Here is a 21,861-nt window from a genome sequence, read left to right as displayed (position 1 = left end):
AATAATTAAAATTGCTAATTTAACTAAGAAAACATTTATCACATTAATTTTTTATCATATTTTTTATTGTAGAATATAGCATATATACATAGAAGTGATAACTTTCCAAGTGCAATTTAACAAGTAGTTAGAGAGCAAATTTCAAAGAATATTGTAAGTTACTGTTCCACAGTTTCAATTATTTCCTTATTATGAAATATAAAATATATACAAAAAGGTATAGCTTTCAAATTACAATTTAACAGGTAGCTATATAATAAATTTCAAAGGATACTATGGATTACAATTTCTCCACATCCTCTCTAGAATTTGTAGTTTCCTGTTTGTTTAATGTCAGCCATTCTTATTGGTGTGAGATGATATCTCACTGCGGTCTTAATTTGCATCTCCCTAATAGCTAGTGAAGATGAACATTTTTTTCATCAAATAAATTTGATAACTAGCTTTACCAAATCTGCAAAGTAGGCTGTTGGAATTTGGATTGGGATTACATTGAATCTGTAGACCAGTTTGGGTAGAATTGACATTTTAACAATATTTATTCTTCCTATTCATGAGCATGGAATATTTTTCCACCTATTTAGGTCTTTATTTATTTCTTTTAGTAAAATTTTATAATTTTCTGTGTAGAGGTCTTTTACGTCCTTGGTTAAGTTTATTCCTAGGTACTTGATTTTTTTAGTTGCTACTGTGAATGGAATTTTTTTTTGATTGCTTCTTCAGTTGGGTCATTACTAGTGTATAGGAACATTACCAATTTATGTGCATTAATCCTATAACCTGCCACTCTGCTGAATTTGTTTATTAACTCAAGTAGCTTTGTGGTTGAAGTCTCAGGATTTTTCAAATACAAGATCATATCATCTGCAAATAATGACATCTTTACTTCTTCCTTTCCAATGTGGATACATTTTATATCTTTATCTTGGTGAATTGCTCTGGCTAGAACTTCTAGCAAAATGTTGAATAGTAAAGGTGACAATGGGCATCCTTGTCTCGTTCCCAATCTTAGGGGGAAGGCTTTCAGTCTCTCACCATTGAGTACCATGCTGGCTGTGGGTTTTTCATATATGCCCTTTATCATATTGAGGAAGTTTCCTTCAATTCCTACCTTTTGAAGTGTTTGTTTCAAAAAGGGATGTTGAATTTAGCCAAATGCTTTTTCAGTGTCTATCGAGATGATCATTTGATTTTTCTCTTTTGATTTGTCAATGTGTTGAATCGCATTAATTGATTTTCTTATGTTGCAACCCCCTTGCATGCCTGGAATGAACCCCACTTGGTCATGGTGTATGATTTTTTTAATGTGTCTTTGGATTCGATTTCAAAGTATTTTGTTGAGAATTTTTGCATCTATATTCATTAGGGAGATAGGCTTGTAGTTTTCCTTTTTTGTAGCATCTTTGCCTGGTTTTGGTATTAGACTGAAGTTAGCTTCATAAAATGAGTTAGGTAGCAAGCGTTCCATTTTCTTCGATGTTTTGAAAGAGTTTAAGTAACATTGGTGTCAGTGCTTTTTGGAAAGTTTGGTAGAATTCCCCTGTGAAGCCATCTGGCCCTGGGCATTTATTTGTGGGAAGCTTTTTGATGACTGATTGGATCTCTTTGTGATTGGTTGGTTGAGGTCTTCAATTTCTTCCTGGGTCTTGGTTACTCATGTGTTTCCAGGAAATTGTCTGTTTCCTCTAAATTGTCTAGCTTGTTGGCATACAGATGCTCATAGTATCCTCTTATGATTTTTTTTTAATTTCTTTGGGATCTGTAGTAATTATCCCTTTCTCATTTCCGATTCTGTTTATTTGGGTCTTCTCTCTTTTTGTCTTTGTCATTCTAGCTAAGGGTCTGTCAATCTTGTTGATCTTCTCAAAGAACCAACTTTTGGTGTTATTTATTCTCTTTATTTTTTTTTATCTCCAGCTCATTTATTTCTGCTTTAACCTTTTTTATTTCTTTTTGTCTACTTGCTTTAAGGTTAGTTTTCTGATCATTCTCTAGCCTCTTCAGTTGTTCAGTTAGGTCTTTAGTTTTAGCTCTTTTTTGCTTTTCGATATATGCATATAGAGCTATAAATTTGCCTCTCAGCACTGCTTTCACTGCATTCCATAGGTTTTGATATGCTGTGTTCTCATTTTCATTCATCTCTAAATGTTTACCAATTTCTTCTTTGACCCACTGGTTGTTTACAAGTGTGTTGTTTAACCTCCATGTGTTTGTGAAAGATCTGGTTCTTTGGTGGTTGTTGATTTCTAGTTGTATTCCATTGTGGTCAGAGAATGTGCTTTGAATAATTTCAATCTTTTTAAATTTATTAAGACTTGTTTTGTGCCCAAGCATATGATCTATCCCAAAAAACATTCCATGGGCACTAGAGAAGAATGTATATTCTGGTACTTTGGGATGTAATGATCTATATATGTCTGCTAATTCTAATTCATTTATCTTATTGTTTAGGTACTCAATTTCCTTATTGGTTCTCTGTCTGGTTGTTCTCTCTGTAGAAGAAAGTGGTGTATTGAAATCTCCCACTATTATTGTAGAACTGTCTATTGCTCTCTTCAGTTTAGCCAGCATTTGCTTCATATATTTTGGAGCTCCTTGATTGGGTGCATAAACATGTATAATTGCTATTTCTTCCTGGTTAATGATCCCTTTTATTAATATATAGTGTCCTACTCTCTCTCTCTCTCTCTCATGACATCTTTGCATTTAAAGTCTATTTTTTCCAATATTCATTCTCTCACTGTTGAGTACTATGCTGGCTGTGGATTTTTCATATATGCCCTTTATCACATTGAGGAAGTTTCCTTCAATGCCTACCTTTTGAAGTGTTTGTATCAAAAAGGGATGTTGAATTTTGTCAAATGCTACCCCAGCTTTCTTTTGTTTGCAGTTTGCATAGAATTTTTTTTTCCATCCTTTCACTTTCAGTCTCTTTGTGTCTCAGGGTCTAAGATGAGACTCTTGTAAACACCATATCCATGGGTCATTTTTTAGTCCATTCTACCAGTCTGTATCTTTTAATTGGAGCATTTAATCCATTCACATTCAACATTATTACTGTGAAGCGAGTTATTGAACCAGCTGTCTTATCCTTTGGTTTTTAGTTGTTAGATCTATTTTTTTCCCCTCTCTCTTTTTTCCCTTTAAGTTACCCTTAGTAATAACTCTTCAGTTCTGTGCTCTTCTCCAAACCTTTCTCTCCTCCTTTCTTTTTTTCTCAGCTGGTAGTATTTCTTACAGGGCAGGTCTCTTGTTAACAAATTCTCTCAGCATTTGTTTGCCTGTGAAGTTTTAAAGCTCCCCCTAAATTTTGAAGGAGAGCTTTTCTGGATAAAGAATTCTTGCTGGCAATTTTTCTCTTTCAGAATCTTAAATATGTCATGCCACTGCCTTCTCCCCTCCATGGTGCCCTCTGAGTAGTCAGTACTTAGCCTTATATTGTTTCCCTTGTATGTGATGAATTGCTTCTCTCTTGCTGCTTTCAGAAGTTTCTCCTTCTCTTCAGCATTTGACAATCTAATTGGTATATGTCTCCAAGTAGGAGTTCATTGGGCATCCTTGATTTGCATATTTATGTCATTTAGAAGGGTTGAGATGTTTTCTCCGACCATGCCTTCAAATACTCTTCCTAGCCCTTTACTCTTCTCTTCACCTTCTGGTACACTAATGACTCTTATATTTGTGTGCTTCATGTTGTCCGTCATTTCTCTGAGCTCCATTTCAATTTTTAAAAATTTTTTTCCCATTTGTTCTTTTTGTGTGCTCACATTCAATTAATCTGTCCTCCAGTTCACTTATCTTCTTTTCTGCCTCTTCAAATCTGCTATTGTGTGTCTCTAGTATGTTTTCAATTTGAGCCACATTGTCTTTTATTTCCATAATATCTGCTATTTTTAAAATTTACTCTTCCAAATTTTTCTTTATGCTTTTGTAGAATCTTCCTGATTTCCTTTATGTCTTTAGCTATCTTGTTGAAGTTGCTTTGGAGATTTGTTTGTACTTCTTTAATTGCTCCAAATTTTGCATCTCTTCTGGCTTTTTAATTTGTTCGTTAGGCTTGTTCATATCCTCTAGACCCTTTAAGAGCTTTGTAATTTTCTATTAGCTTTGGGGCATTTGCTTGTCTTGATAGGGTTATTTTGGGAAGTACAGAATTATTTGAGCATTTACATATAATTTGGTTTGCTGGAGTGGTTTCCAAAATCTAGCAGCAGGTGGCACTCTCGAGGTACAGCTTGCTGGAGTGCACTTTCCCTATCCTACCAGCAGGTGGCACTTTCAAGTCAGTCTTCCTTGAACTCCTGTGTGCTAGGAAGAGTCCAAACAGGGTAGGAAACCAGTCAGTGCACCGGTTCTCTGTGTGCTCTGGGGACTGCCTGCCCTGGGGCTGCAATGCAGGCCCTGTGCAGTTAGGCAGGGAGTCCACTCAAGATCAAATGTGCCCCGCTCCCTGCCTGTCATGCACCAGCAAATCCCTGAGGTTTGGGAGGGGCTCCTGATGCATTGATATGGCACCCTCTCCTTTCCCTGCCTCTCACTGGTGCACCCCTGGACTTCTGTGGGGGTAGAGCAAACACTGCCCACTGGGTTACCTCACAAGGATTCCCTGCTGTCTGTGGAGGATCACTTCCCTAGCAAATTCTCAAGGTAGGTTCATGGGAGTGGAGAGCCACTGCTCACTCCCTTGCCCAGAGGTGGTTTTGCTGCTGCTAGGCAGGAGGTCGTCTGATGGTAACCTACTCACCGCATCCCTGAAGCTGCAATCTCTCTTCTGTTTTTTTTTTCAGTGTGCCCTCCATGTACTGTGGGCTGGTCACACCACAAAACCATGGTCCCTGGTGTCCTCCAGCCCCTTCCTAATTACTTTCATGGAGGAGAAGTCTGTTCCACCTCACCTACTTCACCATCTTCCCATTTCTTTCTGACATTAATTTTTAAGTGCTATTTATCCCTACAAATCCAACCTCAAAATTATTCCCTTGCCTATGACTAACATTGAGCCAAGAGCCACAGCAAGACTCTTATTCACAGATTTTGTGGGAACAGAGCCAAGAACAGGGACTGCCTGTGTCAAGGCTCTTTTCTTGCTTTGAACATTTCAATATGTCCATTAAAAAAATAGGACACAACACTCGCAGAGAACCTCTTTTGTTGCTCAGATGTGGCCTCTCTCTCTCAGCCAACTCTACAAATAAACTCACTGCCTTCCTCCCTACTTGGGACATGACTCCCAGGGGTTTAAGTCTCCCTGGTAATGAGGGACAGGACTCCTAGGGATGAGCCTTGCCCTGGCATTGTGGGATTGAGAAAGCCTTCTTAACTAAAAGGTGCAAAAGAAAGGTAACAAAATAATGTTTCAGTGGCTAAGAGATTTCAGATAGAGTTGAGATCTCATTCTGGAGGTTATTGTTATGCATCATATAGATATTGCTTTTTAGTTTCTAGTGTATTAGAATAGCTAGAAGGAATTACCTGAAACTGTTGAACCACAATCCAGTAGACTTGATCTTTGATGATTGTTGTATAGCTATATAGCGTTTATCGTGGGACTGTGTGATGGTGAAAACCTTCTGACTGGTACTCCCTTTACCCAGTGTATGGGAAGATGAGTAATAAAATAATGACAAAGAATATACAAATAATAGAGGGGATATGGGGTTTGGGATGCTTTGGGTGTTCTTTTTCTTTTTTTCTTTATTTTGGAGTAATGAAAATGTTCTAAAATTGACTGTAACAATGAATGCACAATTATATGTTGATACTGTAAGCCATTGATTGTATACTTTGAATGGATTATATGGTGTGTGAATATATCAGTACAATTGCTTTTTTAGAAAAAAATAGGACACAAGCCCCTCACAAGGGGCTGAAATTCTGAGTCACACACACGGATACATTATGACTAACTGTGTAAGTCTTGAGAGGCAAAGATCTGCCCTCACCTATGAAAACCAGTGAGACAACATATTTCTTCTCCCCATCAGTTAATGTGCTTTCACCCATGAGTGACAGAATCTCCACTTCAAACTGGATTAAACAATAAGCACATCTATTATCTCATATATCACAAAGCTCAAGGATATGGGAGGGCTTCAGGTTTAGGTGTTTAGATAGCTCAGTTATGGCATCAGGGAAACCACTTTCTTTCCTAACTCTAATTCCACAGAGTTGCCTACCACTTGAGATTGGTAGCTGCAGCAATTTAGGCAGTACATCTAAATAGCAATGTCCAGGGGAAGAAGAGATGGTATCTCTGCTTGTGACACTGTCTTAAGAGTGAAGAAACATTTCCAGAAGCTCACTCACAGACTTCCCCTATGTCTTAATGTCCACATTAAGTCATCTGAACATATCTGAACCAATCAGACCAAGTTTCCCATGAGTCTTCTGGCTGTGGAAAAAAGGGTGGATTTTCAAAAAAACTTTAGGAAGGAATAAGATTTGAATGGGTTCTGAGTAAGCAGTCAGTGTGTTGATTATACCCTGACCTCTGGCACCAAGGGCACAAAGGCAATATATAGAGATATGAATTCAATTTTTGCCTACACTACATATAGCTGAGGTGCCAAAAATTCTTGGTGTAATATAAAGAATTCAAACATTTCAGATGATAGGAATGCTGTAATATTCTCAACATGTGACTCACCTACCTATGTAATATTTGTACCCTCCCCCAATAAGGCCAAGAAGGTATTCTCTTTATGAAGACTTTTAAGAATTATACTGATGGCCCAGTCACCAGAATCTTTAAAGAATGCCTTGGTGGATTATTTTCCCTAGGTTTGGATTCTTGATAAGATGTTCTAAAGCTCTTGATTTTAATAGGGATGACAGATTCCTTAGGCATACAGTGGGAAAAGAGTCCAAAATAGTAAGTAAGATGGCATGCTTACATTATCAACGAGATTAGTAGTATTATTCCAAATGATCTGGAATTCAGTGGTTAATTTACCATAGGGCCCTTAGGGTCAGAATAAAAACCCCAACTCTAGTGAACTGACCCCTAATTTGTGTCCTCATTACCTCTCTCAATTCTTTGCAGTTACAATGGCCCTTGAATTAGGGGAAAGCAAGTACCTCTTGTAGCCTGACAGTGCTCCATTCAGATCCCCTCAGCTCCCTTTACTGTTTCCATGTGCATCTCCTCCAACTTTGGTGTGTCTTGACTTCCAATTCTACTTTGGAGAATTGCCTTTGAGCTACTGGAACTGCTATGCCCATACATACAGAGGGCTGGAAATGTCTGACGGATTATTCCTCTCAGGCAGTCCTTAGCCAACAACTGTTTTTTTTTTCACTTTTTATTTTCAAATACTTCCAAACATTCAGGACAGTTGGAAAAACAATAAAAAAAAAAACCTTTACAGAGAACTCTAGCATACCCACCATAGTAGATTTATAATCTAAGTATTATTCCCTGTTGGAATAAGTTGAAGCTACCTAATACTCACGCATTTGCTCAGTTTCTTCCACTTTCTTGTCCTGCTTCCTCCATGTCCTTAATAATTTCTTCTGGGAACACTTCCGTACTAAATCACTTTCATATGAATCTTTGTCATTTGCCTGCTTCTGAAAAAACCAACCTAAGACAGTACCCTTGAAGAAGCATCCTATAAGCACTTGGCCAATTTCTTGTCATCTTTCACTTTGGAACCTATGGTCCTTTACCGAGGTATATTTGAACTTGAGAAAGGGAAATACCAGGATTTTTTCCAGAACTTTTTTTGCATAGACTCTGGACTAGCATTACCTTTTGTGGACTCAGAAGGTCAATTCATTCTGTCAGTCAGAATGCAGTCTTATAAGGGTCCAGTGATAATTTGAATTGTTTTCTAAGTCTGCCTCATGGTAGAACTATAGTGAGCTCAAAACACATTCTGCATTGCTTTTACCAGTGTTGATCATATGGTTTATAAACACTCTCAACCAATGGCTGGATCTCACATTTTTCACTTGTTCACCTATAGAGTGTTGATTTTTCTGTTGCATAGGAGTAAGTGTATGCTTCTGAAATCATTTCCACGAAGTGCAGTCATAAATAAAATAAATCCAGTACCCTTGGGAGAATCACCAAGTTAGTTCAAATAATTGAAAAAGTAATGCAGGAATTGAGATGCCTATCATATCCCCATTAAACAACCCAGAATGACTAATGAAGAAGCTGGATGTGTCTGAGATAATTACAGTGGATTACCATAAATGTACTTAATAAGCGGCTGTTCCATATGGGGTTTCCTTACTGGAGACAATCTGTGTAATTCCTGACATCTTGTCACAGCAATCAATCTGTAAACAATGTGGCAATAAGCTGAAAAAACAAAAACAAAAAATAGATGCTGTTTGCCATCACCAGAAAGGGACAGATATCTTGCATCGTGGCTATAGAATCTAAACCAAAGTTTAACCTTGAACATTTAATTATCATGTAGGTCAACTACATTATGCCATCACATTGATTGAACCCAAAGAGTTATAGAAACCTAATAGGCCTTTGTAAGAGACATGCTAGCTAGATATACGAGAGAGAGGGAGGGAGAGAGAAAGAGATAGAGAGAGAGAGAGAATGTAAAAACATTCTGATGTTTTTGAGAGTCTAGTGGTCTGGCTCATGTTAAAATATCCCCTTCAAAGTGGAGGACAGATTACACCTTCTACCATTACAAAGTAAACATGGTAACTAGGGATTCTGTTTTGATTTTTAATTCAACAACATGTGAGTGAGCTACTCAATCTATACTGAGTTTACACAAGGGGTGCTTTGAGTTAAATCTTGAAAATACCCTCCAGCTAGTTCAGGACTCACTACAAGCAGATCATTTGAGCAGTCTGTGTAAGCAGATACAGCATTACCTAACATACTCTAGTTAGATATATGGATACTATGGAAAAGCTCCATAAGCAAATCACAGCATAGTCCCTTAGGTTTTCCTAGAAAGGCCATAACCTCTTCATGAAATATATATATATGGCAAAAATATATATAACATGAAACCCTGGTGGAGTCTGAACCCCTGACCATGGAAAAAGAAGTGACCGTGTAAACAGAGGAGCCCATATAAACAGAACATGTCTCATTCACCAAAATCAGTTATGGCTGGAGTACTCCAACATCAAGGAAAATGAGCAGGATGCTTCAAACCCTGGGTGTGCCTACCCCTGCTGTATTACTGCCCCTCCATTAACCTATGCTATGACTTCATGGGGAATGGCCTACAAAGAATGAACTGAGGAAAATATTTAAACCTATATTGTAGAGGTTCTTCATGGTATGTTGATCCATGCCAGAAGTTGATGACTATATTATATTTCAGAGGATGGCCCAGATGGATGCTAACAAAAGAAAAAGATCTCAGTGGACAAAATTTCAAATGGCCCATTTAATTAGCTCACCTTGCTTGAAAAGAGAGCCTAATCTAAGCCTAAACAGCAATTTATAAGCATGAACAAATGGTTTATGGTTTAACTGCATGATCAGGGACTTGAAAGGGACAAGACTGCACTGTCTTAAACGATGTCATATAAGATCTGAACTAGTGCATATAATACATGGTGCTCTTTGTCCCTAGCTTGCATTCATGTTGCATATGTGTTGCTATATTGTGGAAAAGGAGGGTTCCCATATAAACTTGAAGAGTGGGATAAGGCTTCCTAATATCTGTCAATCTTAAGATAATGATTTAGGGATGCAGAAGAAAGAAAAAAAATGGCTTGACAGTTTTGAAAAGTAAATGTCATGGTTAAAAAAGTACTGTATTTTATTCCAAAAATTCAATTTAAAATTATTCATTTAAATTATAAAATGAGAACCTATGTCATATATGCATGTTGTGCAAGTCAGTGTTTTCATATTTATGCATTCATTTGTCCAATTTATTTTAATACACATAATATTACAATCAAGAAATGAATGCATCTATATTCATAAAGGATACTGAGTTGTGATTTTCTTTTCTTGTGCTGTCTTTATTTGGCTTTGGTATAGAGGTAATACTGAACTCACAGAATGAGTTAGGAATCATTCCCTCCTTCTCTAGTTTTTGGAAGAGTTTGAGAAAGATTGCTGTTGATTCTTCTTTAAATGTTTGGTAGAATTCAGCAGTGAAGCCATCTGCTCCTGGACTTTTCTTCATTGGAAGATTTTTGATTACTGAATAATCTCTTTATTTGTTATAGTTCTTTTGATATTTTCTATTTCTTCTTGAGTCAGTTTAGATAATTTTTGTGTTTCTAGGAATTTTTATATTTCATCTGGGTTATCTAATTTGTTAGCATACAATTGTTCATAGTATGTTTTAAAATTCTTTTTATTTCTGTAAGTTCATAAGTAATGGCCTCACTTTCACTTTTGATTTTGCTGTTTGTATCTTCTATTCTTTTTTCCTTTGTCAGTCTGGCTAAAGTTTTGTCAACTTTATTGAAATTTTCAGAGAACCAACTTTTTGTTTCATTGATTATTTCTATTCTTTTTCTATTCTCTATTTCATTTATCGCCACTCTAATCTTTAATATTTCCTTCCTTATACCAACTTTAAGTTTAGTTTGCTCTTCTTTTTGTAGTTCCTCTAGGTGTGAAGTTAGGTTCCTGGTTTGTGATCTTTTTTATTTTTTAAATATAGACAATTACAGCTATATATTTCTCTCTGAGCACTGCCTTTGCTGTAACCCATAAGTTTTGGTATGTTGTATTTTTCATTTTAATTTGCCTCTAATTATTTTCTAATTTCCCTTGATATTTATGCTTTGACTCATTGGTTGTTTGAGTATGTTGTTTAATTTCCATATTTATAAACTTTCTAGTTTTCCTTCTGTTATTGATTTTTAGCTTCATTCCATTGTGGTCAGCAAAGATGTTTTGTATGACTTAAATCTTTATAAATTTATTAAGATTTGATTTGTGGCCTAACATGGTGTATCCCGAAGAATTATCCATGTGCAACTGAGAAGAATGTGTATTCTGCTAATGTGAGGTTGAGTGTCTATATATGTCTACTAGGTCTAATTGGAAATCCTCAACAAAATATTGGGAAAGAGAATCCAATAGTATATTAAAAAGGATTATATACCATGACCAAGTGAAATTTATTCCAGGAATCTGATGGTGGTTCAACATAGGAAATCAGATAATGTAATATACAACATTAATAGAAAGAAGGAAAATAACCATACATTCATCTCAATTGATGCTGAAAAGGCATTTGACAAAATCCAACATCCTTTCATGATAAAAACATTCAAAAAACTGGGACCAGAAGGGCACTTTCTCAACATAATAAAGGGCGCTTATGAAAAACACACAACTGACATACTCAATAATGAAAGATTGAAAGCTCTTCCCCTAAGATCAGGAATAAGACAAGGATGCCCACGGTTACCACTGTCACTCAACATTATACTTGAAGTTCTAGCCAGAGCGATTAGGCAAGAAAAAGAAATAAAATGCACACAAATTAGAAAGGGAGAAATAAAACTATTTTTATTTGCAGATGAACATGATCCCACATATAGAGAATCCCAGAGAATCCACAAGAAATATATTAGAGCTATTAAATGAATTCAGCAAAGTTGCAGCTTACAAGGTCAACACATCAGTTGACACAACATCAGCTGTGTTTCTAAAGTAATTAACAATCTGAAAAGATAATTAAGAAAAAAATTCTATTTACAATAGTATCTAAAAGAATATAATTATGAGTAAATTTAACCACGGAGGTGAAATACTTGTACACTGAAAACTATAAAGCATTGCCAAAAGAAATTAAAGAAGACCTAAATAAATGGCAAAGCATTCCATATTAACGGATTGGAACACTGAACATTGTTAAGATATCAATGCTACCCAAAGTGATCTACAGAATGAACACAATCCTGATCAAAATTGCAACAACCTTTTTTTTTCTAGAAATTGAAAAGCCACTCTTCAAATTCATATGGAATTGCAAGAGGCCCCGAATAGCTAAAACTGTTTTCAAAAAGAAGAACAAAGTTGAGGACTTACACTCTATGATTTCAAAACTTACTACAAAGCTACAATAATTAAGGCAATGTGGTACTGGCATGAGGATAAAGATATGGACCAATGAACTATAATTGAGAGTCCAGAAATAAACCCTGATAGCTATGGCTAGTTGATTTTCAACAAGGGCATGAAGTACATTCAATGCGGAAAAAAGTCTCTTCAACAAATGGTGTGGGACAATTGGAAATGCACATGCAAAAGAAGAAACTTGTACTCCTTCCTTTCACCACATATAAAAATTAACTCAACATGGATCAACAACTGAAATATAGGAAATAAACCCTAAATCTCTGAGGAGAAATCATAGGGGAAAATCTTCAGGACATTGTATTAGGAAATGGATTTTTAGAGTTTATACCCAAAGCACAAGAAACAAAAGAAAAAATAGATAAATTTGGCTTCACCAAAATTTAAGACTTTTGTGCATCTAAGGACATTATCAAGAAAGTGAAACAGCTAACAGAATGAGAGACAATATTTGGAAACCATATCTCTGATAAGGGTTTAATATCCAGAATATACTAAGAACACCTACAACCCTTCAACAAGAGGACAAGCAACCCATTTTAAAAATGGGCAAAACATTTTAATAGACAGTTCTCCAAAGAAGATATAGAAATGGCCAATAAGCATATGAAAAGATACTCAACATCAATTAGACATTGGGGAAATGTCAATTCAAAACCAGAATGAGTTGCCACTTCACATCCCACCAGGATGGTTATTATCCAAAAAACAGAAAATAACATAATGTTGGCAAGGATATGGAGAAATTCGAACCCTTATGCATTGTTGGTGGGAATGTAAAATGGTGCAGCAGCTGTGGAGAGCAGTTTGGCAGTTCCTCAAGAAGTCAAACACAGAATTACCGTATTACTCAGCAATTTCACTCCCAGGTATGTGCCCCAAATATTGAAAGCAGGGACTCAAATACTTGCATGCCAATGTTTACAGCAGCATTATTCACAATAGCCCAAAGTTGGAAACAACCCAAATGCCCAAAAACAGATGAATGGATAAACAAAATGTGGTACATACATACAATGGAATATTATTCAGCCATACAAAGGAATAAAGTTCTGATACATGCTACAACATGGATAAATCTTGAAAACATTTTGCTAAATGAAATAAGTCAGACACAAAAGGAAGCATATCGTATGATTCCACTTGTTTCAGGTATCTAGAATAGGCAAATTCATAGAAATAGAAAGCATAATAGTGGTTACTGAGGGCTTGGTGAAGTGGGAAATAGGTAGTTACTGCTTAATGGGTACAGAGTTTCTGTTTGGGGTCATTCTGGAGGTTATTCTTATGCATTGTATAGATATTTCTTTTTAGTTTCTAGTGTATTAGAACAGCTAGAAGGAAGTACCTAAATCTTTCAATGGTAATTCAGTAGACTTGATTTTTTATGATGATTGTATAGCTTGTGACCATGTGATAGGAAAAACCTGGTGATTGATACTGACTTTAACCAGTTTATGGGCAAATAAGTAATAAAATAATGACAAAAAATAAATATATAATGGGGAGTATAAGGGGTATGGGACGGTTTGGGTATTCTTTAAATTTTTTCTTTATTTTGGAGTAATGAAAATGTTCTAAAATTAATTGTGGCAATGAATGCACAGCTAATGATGATACTATAAGCCACTGATTGCACACTTTGGATGGATAATATGGTGTCTGAGTATATCAATAAAATTGCATTTATAAAAGGCATACAACAAGTGCTGGTCAGGATGTGAGCAAATGGGAAACCAACTACTCTTGGTGGGAATGTAAAAATGATGCAGCTTCTTTGGAAAACACTCTTGCAGCTATTCAAAAGATTAAATATAATCCAGCAATTCCACTTCTGGTTATATACCCAAAAGAAATGAAAACTTATGTTCACACAAAAACGTGTATATGAATGTTCATCAACAATATTCATATTAGCCAAAAAGTAGAAACAATCCAAATGCCAATCTACTGATGACTAGATAAACAGATTGTGGTATGTCCATAAAGTGGGATACTATTCAGCAATAAAAAGAAATGAAGTACTGATCCATGCTACAATATGGATGAAACTTGGAAACATTACGCCAAGTGAAAATAGGTTAAAAATGGTTAAAACGGTTTTTATGCTATGTACAATTTAGCACAAAAAAACACATATTATATTATAACATTTGTATGTAGTGTCCATAATGGGCAAATCCAAAAAGACACAAAGTAGATTTTAATGACTGCCTAGGTCTAGGGGGTTGAATGGAAATGGGGAGTGGCTGCTAATGGGTACTGGGTTTCTTTTTGGGGTGACAAAATGTTCTAAAAGTGACTGTGGTTATGGTTGCACAACTGTGAGTATATTAGAAACCATAGAATTTTACAGTTTAAAAGGGTGAATTATATGGTATGTGAATTATGTCTCAATACAGCAGTTAAAAAGGAAATTAAAGGATATTATCTACCAAAATTATAAACATAAAGTGATCTTTAAAACTTTTTTCCAAAACGAGTTTATATTTAAGGATTTCCATTCTTAATAGTTTATTGTGTTAACCTGTTTCTATATACTTCAAAGATTTGGAGATGTGTCTCCTGTGAAGCTGGTAGCTCGTGACTTGTTGCATCTTGAGAAACACGACAAAAACATCCAGAAGCCTCTCTTCTGCTAAGTATTTGACAAATATATTCCTTGCTCAATCAGGGAGAAATAAGCTAAACATGAAAATTAGACAGTTAATTGTAGTATCCTAATATAAATACCTTATGTTTGAGATTTGAGTTATGGATGGAAAAAATCAAATGTTTTGCACGAGTGGCACCACTAATTGCTTCTGATCTTAATTTTGCTATGTGAATTGCCTTGAACATCTTTTAAGTTACTGCTTAAATGTTTAATGAATGAGTAAAATCATCTATAGCAGTGATTAAGTACCATATTTTTTTCCAAAGTTGATTTTAAAAGGGTTGAACAACATGAGAACTTTTCCTTTATACTATGGTGATTAAATATGACGATAAATTTTTTTTGTTCAGTAAAGATATCTGTCAGTAAAACAGTATTGCCAAATCCAAGCAGATTTATTTAGAAATATCAATTATGACAAATAGAACCTTCTATCTTTTCAAAATGCAAGGAGTAAAACCAAACATTTAGCAAAACAAAACAAAATAAAAAAATAAAAACAACAAAAGGTCTTCACTACATATTTCTCTGCTAACATCGCCAAGAAATAACTCTGTTCCGAATTCTAAGCTGATAAAAAAACATGATTTTTTTCTAATTTCAATCTCAATATAATTTTGAATTGCAAAAAACATAAACAAAAGTTTATGGAGTAAAGAGAGAAGTGTGGTCCTGAAGTCCTATCAATCAACACTTTAATCATGTAAACTAGAAGTATTTAAAGATAGATTAAACCATTTGTTTTAGAATAAAATTTGCCTTAAATATATGAATAGGTATATGCGTATATGGATATATATGTATATATATGATATGTGCATATACATATCTATGCATGTGTGTGCATATATATACACACCATATATATGTGTTAATATACTAAAATAATCCAAGGACTTTCTAAGAAATCAACATATATGACTAGAAATTCATATTTTTAAATCTTCTGTTTTGATAAGTGAAAATTACATTATACTTTGGGCTGAAGATTTTTTAATCAAATTCTATTTATTAATGTGAGACATAAAAAGCCCTCAACTGTTATCCATTTTGAGTATATAATTATCCTTTCTTCCACAGAAGCCTGCCTGGGAGTTCTATGTGCTAACAGAATGATTTTTAGGTAAATATGTTATTAAATATATGTGTTTTATAGGAGCAAATTGAGAACAAAGACTTTTATCTAAATAATACAAATTTTATCAATTTCAAATAACCCAAATTTTCTTCAAATTTCATGGATTTTTTAAATCTCTATATAGAAATATGATAATTATTTCATTCTAAGGAACTATCATTTAAGGATATATACATAATTTTATATAATACATTATAAATGTATAATATGTAATTATACAATGAGCATCAAAAAAGAAGGGTATGCATGTATGTGTACTATTGTTATATATTAAAATATATAATGAAGTTCTGATAACCCACCCCCATCTCTCTCACACAAACACACACACGCATACACAGAGAAATATGCCGAATAAAGACTGCCTCTGCTTCTACAGGACAAACAATTATTGCTGCAAAATAGAGTTGTCATCTTTATGCCGAAGTATATGATTTTCATCCAGTTACAAAATTGCATTTTATTTTCAGATGCACCTGCTTCTGCTCCATATTGTATTATTCATTTGGACTCTACTTTTTCTAGAATTGAGCTTTGTGTTCTACTGAAGATTCTAATCAAAGACTTTCCTATGGCAGGGATTCTTAATACTATCTGTCTCGCATGTAGTCATCTTGTTATGCCCCAGTGAGTTTTGTAATATTTTTCATTCTTTCCTTTTCCAAATGGATACTATTGTGGTTTTCCTCTCACTGCCTGCCACTGTATATTGGGTTAAAGATGGTGAAAGATATTTTGCCTTTCTATCTCCTAGGTCTCTGTACCTCAGGGAATCACATCCACATCTGATAAAGGGAGCTGTGCATCCCCCACACCTAGATTTTGATGTAGATGCAATGACCAGATTGGACTTAAGTGCTCTCTTTTTGGGGGAGGAGGGTACAAGGGTTATAATTATAAGAAGAAGATTTTGAAGGGACATTTGATAACAAAAATGGCTGACTATGACAAAGGCAACTAACTATTCACAAAATCCAATGTTCTTTCCTTATTCCAAGGTACGGAATTAAACAGTATTTTTGAGCATCTCTTGAAGTTAGTTATGGGCACAAGATCGAATTTCAGCCAAGGGATGTGGACCATTTCTGGACCATGGCTTTTAAACTGGCTGTAGTTCTTCCATACTTCCCTTCTGCTACTGCTGGCTGGATGCATATGGCAATGTAGTCCTAAGAGACAGAGAAACCACAAGACTGAAGGAGCCTGGCACTTGAACCACTGCATGGAAGAGTCACCCACTAAACAGAAATATAAGCATTAGACTCTCAGGTGAGTGAGAACTAATCACCTATTACATTAGATCCATGAGATTTTGGGGTCTCTTTGTCTTTGTAGACCAGCCTCCCTTAAGTAAACTAAATGCCATTCATTTTTACAACATGTGATTATAGAGCTCTTGAGCTATCCTAAAACTCATCTATTTAATCTTCCAGTTCTTTTCCATAATCCTCATTCCATAATACACACTGTAATCACCTTGTTCTAGTTTGCTAATGCTGCTGGAATGCAAAACACCAGAAATTGATTGGCTTTTTATAAAGGGGGTTTATTTGGTTACAAAGTTACAGTCTTAAGGCCATAAATTGTCCAAGGTAAGTCATCAACAATCGGGTACCTTCACTGGAGGATGGCCAATGGTGTCCGGAAAACCTTTGTTAGCTGGGAAGGCATGTGGCTGGCGTCTGCTCCAAAGTTCTGGTTTCAAAATGGCTTTCTCCCAGGACATTCCTCTCTAGGCTGCAGTTCCTCAAATCTGTCACTCTTAATTGCCCTTGGGATATTTGTCTTCTCTCAGCTTCTCCAGAGGAAGAGTCTGCTTTCAACAGCTGTCTCCAAACTGTCTCTCATCTGCAGCTCCTGTGCATTCTTCAAAGTGTCCCTCTTGGCTGTAGCTCCTCTTCAAAATGTCACTCTCAGCTGCACTGGGTTCCTTCTGTTTGTCAGCTCATTTATGTGGCTCCAGCGATTTAATTTAGACCCACCCTGAATGGGTGGGATAACACCTCCATGGAAATTATCCAATTAGAGTCGTCACCCACAGTTGGGTGGGGTGCATTTCCATGCAAACAACCTAATCCAAATGTTCCAACTTGATCCCCACTAATATGTCTGCCCCACAAGATTGCATCAAAGAATATGTTTTTTTCTGGGGAATATAATACATTCAAACCAGCACACACATTATCTTCCTAAAATATTTTTTCTTGCTGCCTCTCCAATAGTCACAAATATTCATTCACCCTGTGCCTACAGAATAAAATTTCTGAATCGGAATCTTTCAGGATCAGTTCTTTACTGAAACTTTTTTGCCTTATCAACCTCTATTTTTTGACTTCAATAAAACTTCTCTTCACTGCCCCCTAAATACACTGTTTCCCATTCTCCTATCCACTCATTTACCTGTATTCATCTCCCAAATGACATGCCATTTCTTTGTTCTCTATTTTTTGAACTCTAACTCCTACTTAAGAGCCCTTTTTAAGTCTTTTCTCATTTGTAAAGTTTTTCTCTAGCCATCCTAGCCCTAAATGAAATGCACTGCTTCTGAATTCAAGAAACACTAAATTCAATGCCATTTTAAAAGAACCTAGCAAGTATCTCTTTATTACTATATCCTTTTCCTCTACTTGGAAAATAATTTCAATGATGAAGCTTTTTTGTGTGTGTACACAATACTTAATATTTATAATAAAAGTTGATAATTTATAAGTGATTTTACATCATCTCAAAGAGTTTTGCATGTCTTAATTCATAATATTTGAAAAATGAAACTTTTATCTCCTGTTTTATGATGCATGAAATGGCTCCTAAATTATTCCACTAAATTGCAGATTTACTGTAGAACTTAATGTCATTAAAATTTGAAGTCTGTCTTTTAACTAGTGGAATATAGAATTTTTGTCAAAATACAGAGAGCATATTTCTTTCTTTCAGTCATTTTATTTAGCCCAGAGAATGTTCATTTTGTGCTTATGACTTGTTCTTCAGGAAACAAAGTCACTTTTCCTTCTGGTGCTCCAATAAAATTTTAGTACAAATAGTAATGGAAGAAAAAGCAGATATAAGATATATTAATGAGTGAGACTTTCTAAGTTGTGGGGTCCAATTATCTGTGGTGGGAAAGGGAAGAAAAGAATCAGGATGATCCAAAGATTTTGGCTTGGGTGCCTGGGTGGATGAATGAAACATTCACCAAAATGTGAAATATCAGAGAAATAGTTGATTTCTCAACAGTACCATTTACTCTATAAATATTTACCAAGTATCTACCTATGCTCAGAAGCACTATAACAACTGGGGATACGGGAAAAAGATAGCCCCTTGGAGCTTGCATTCTATGAGGAAAGATAGGAAATAAGCAAATAAATGAATAATTGAAGGTAGTGATGAGTCTTATGGGGGAAAAACAAGGAAAAGTAAATAGGGAGTAGTGGGATATTTAGATAGTTTGGTCAGAATTAGCCTCACATTGTTGATGAAGCTGGAGAAGCATCTTAAATAAGTAAAGAGCTAGTCAAGGGAAGACTTGTGGGAAGAGTGTTACAGAATAAGGAAAGAGCAAGTATAGAAATTTTGGAGTGGTAACACCTTTAGTGTGTTGAGGAAAATCAAGAAAGAAACTGGAATGGAGTGATCAAGGGATCAATAGTAAAAAATTACATTATAGGTTAGTTAAAATCCAGACTATGTAGTCTTTGTAGGCTTGACTCAGGAATTTAAATTTAAATCAAAGTTTGATTGGAAGCTTTTGGGTGATTTTGATCAGGGGGATGATATGCTCATATTTACATGTTTTAAATAAAATGCTGTTTTCCATACATGCACAATAACATAGGGATATGGTTGTCACAACAAGACTGTGTGTATAATTGAGGGAAAGACACTTACTAACTGTCAAATAATTTAAGAGGTATTTAATTAAAAAAGGATATGGAAAATAATGTGTTTTTAGATGGTTACACAAAGTGGGAGATAATGCAACATGCTGTCAGACAAAGGTAAGGAGTTGTCTCTACTCCAATGTACCCCAAGGGGACATTTACTTGCAAACTATACTCCCTGCGTGGAATGAGGTTTTGGCCAAGAATGAAAAGTTTGTTTTCAGCATCCATAGTGGGATAATTACCCTCCTACCCTAATCCTCTCCAACCTGACTAGGGGAGACTCTTTTTTTGTGTGTGTGTGCCACCCTGCTAACATGTGCAAATAATTAATATAAACTTTACCCACCAACAACTATAAAATCATCACCACCAAAAACTCTGTATTGGGGGTAATTTTCCAAATTCATGTCCTGGTAGGATTAAGCTTCAATCCTTCCTGACTTCCATTCTTGCAAGGATCAGGGATGGAAGCAGGCAGGTGAGAAATGCTGATGGATACTTGGATTAGTGTCTTAGCTGTGACATTGGTGTAAAGATTTTATATTTGAGCTACACTTTGAAAGTAGAATGGATTTTGGATACCACAAGAAGCAAGGAATATTTCTAGCTCTTTGGTCTAAAGAATTGGGAAAATTGTTGCACTATTTACTGAGATGTTAGAAACTGAACAGAGAGTTAGCAAAATCAAGTGCTCCATTGGTAACATTAAGTTTGAGTTGCCCATTAAACATCTGAGCAGGACTGTCAAGTCAGTAATTAAATGCATGAATCTGGAGCTCAGGGATGTCTTTTTGTTTAGAAATATAAATTTGGGAATCATCAGCATAAAATGGCATTTGAAGAGAGGACTGCATTTGTTAGTTTAGGGAGTTAATGTAGATAGAACATAGAAGATGACCAAGGACAGACCTTTGAGACATTCCACAATTTAGGGATGGGGAAGAAAAGGAGAAGAGGAAAATTAGTATGATAAGCAGTTGCTTCATGGTAAGAGCAAAACCATGAAACAAAGTATTGCAAGAAGAAAGAAATGATGAATTGTGTAAAAATATGCTGAGTTTGACTGAGCATGTTTGAAAACTTTGACAAATAGGGTGACCAATCATCCAAGCACTGAGACTTTCCAGCAAACTGGGATAAATTGGTAAACCTAGGTTTTAGTGAGGTGATGGGAATAAAACTTAATTGGAGTGAACTCTTAATCATAATGTTGTTGATTATGAGCTTTCAATGGGGCAGGCATGTCAAGTAGACATATTCTGTTGACACGTAGTTCCTTTTTTCAGGAACTTGGAAGAAAGATCTCAACTAGAGATATAGAATTCAAAATTCAGAGTGAGTAAAATAGCACCGAATGATGTAGAAATGTAAGATGGAGATTTAATGCATTTTTGTCACATTCTTCTTTCCAAATTCTAATTAACTACCCCTTTCCTGGCAAGCAGCAGCCTCAGTGGTTTAATAGGAAGTAAAGGGAATAGTGTGCAAAGTCAATTTTTTGCTGTGATTCCCAGGGGAGAGGATGAAGACAGGAAATACAGATAGGAAGTCCAGCTAGACTGGATTTGGTCCAAGAAACTCAGGTGCATGGTTAAGGCCTTGGACTCCACAATTCTCCAAGGGTCTTCCCCTCAAGGAAGAGTAGGACCTGTCCATCCTCCCCTTCATGAGTGTGTGTGCATGTGTGCATGTGCATGTGTGTGTGTAGGTAAGTAGGCATATCTAGCTTTGTGTAATGAAGTTTCTTGGTTGTGTGAAAACTGCCAGTGAACACCAGAGGTGGGCAATGATCCTCTCTATCCCTGAGGATGGGGTAACATTAGATTCAGCTCAGAAGTTTCTTCTCAATGTCTCCAATGAAAGCAAGCTAACCATCCTGAGAAGCAAAGATTGCTGTGCTCCCACTTCTGATTTGTTGGCCCCAGTGCCAGGATATCTACTAGATTGACCTTGACCAAAGGTGGAAAGAAAACTGTGATCAGGCAAAGGTAAATAACTACATTGTGGCAGACTCACTGATTATAGATGGGATGTTCAAGCAGAAAGCTTAGCTTTAAAGTGACAGAGTTGTCTGATGACAACTTTTTTTTAAATTATAAAAGCAAGTAAGACAATTATTTTATGTAACTGGAAGTGATAC

Source organism: Choloepus didactylus, chromosome X (genome assembly GCF_015220235.1).
Source record: "Choloepus didactylus isolate mChoDid1 chromosome X, mChoDid1.pri, whole genome shotgun sequence".
Taxonomy (NCBI): Eukaryota; Metazoa; Chordata; class Mammalia; order Pilosa; family Megalonychidae; genus Choloepus; species Choloepus didactylus.
This window is presented reverse-complemented; position numbering follows the sequence as displayed.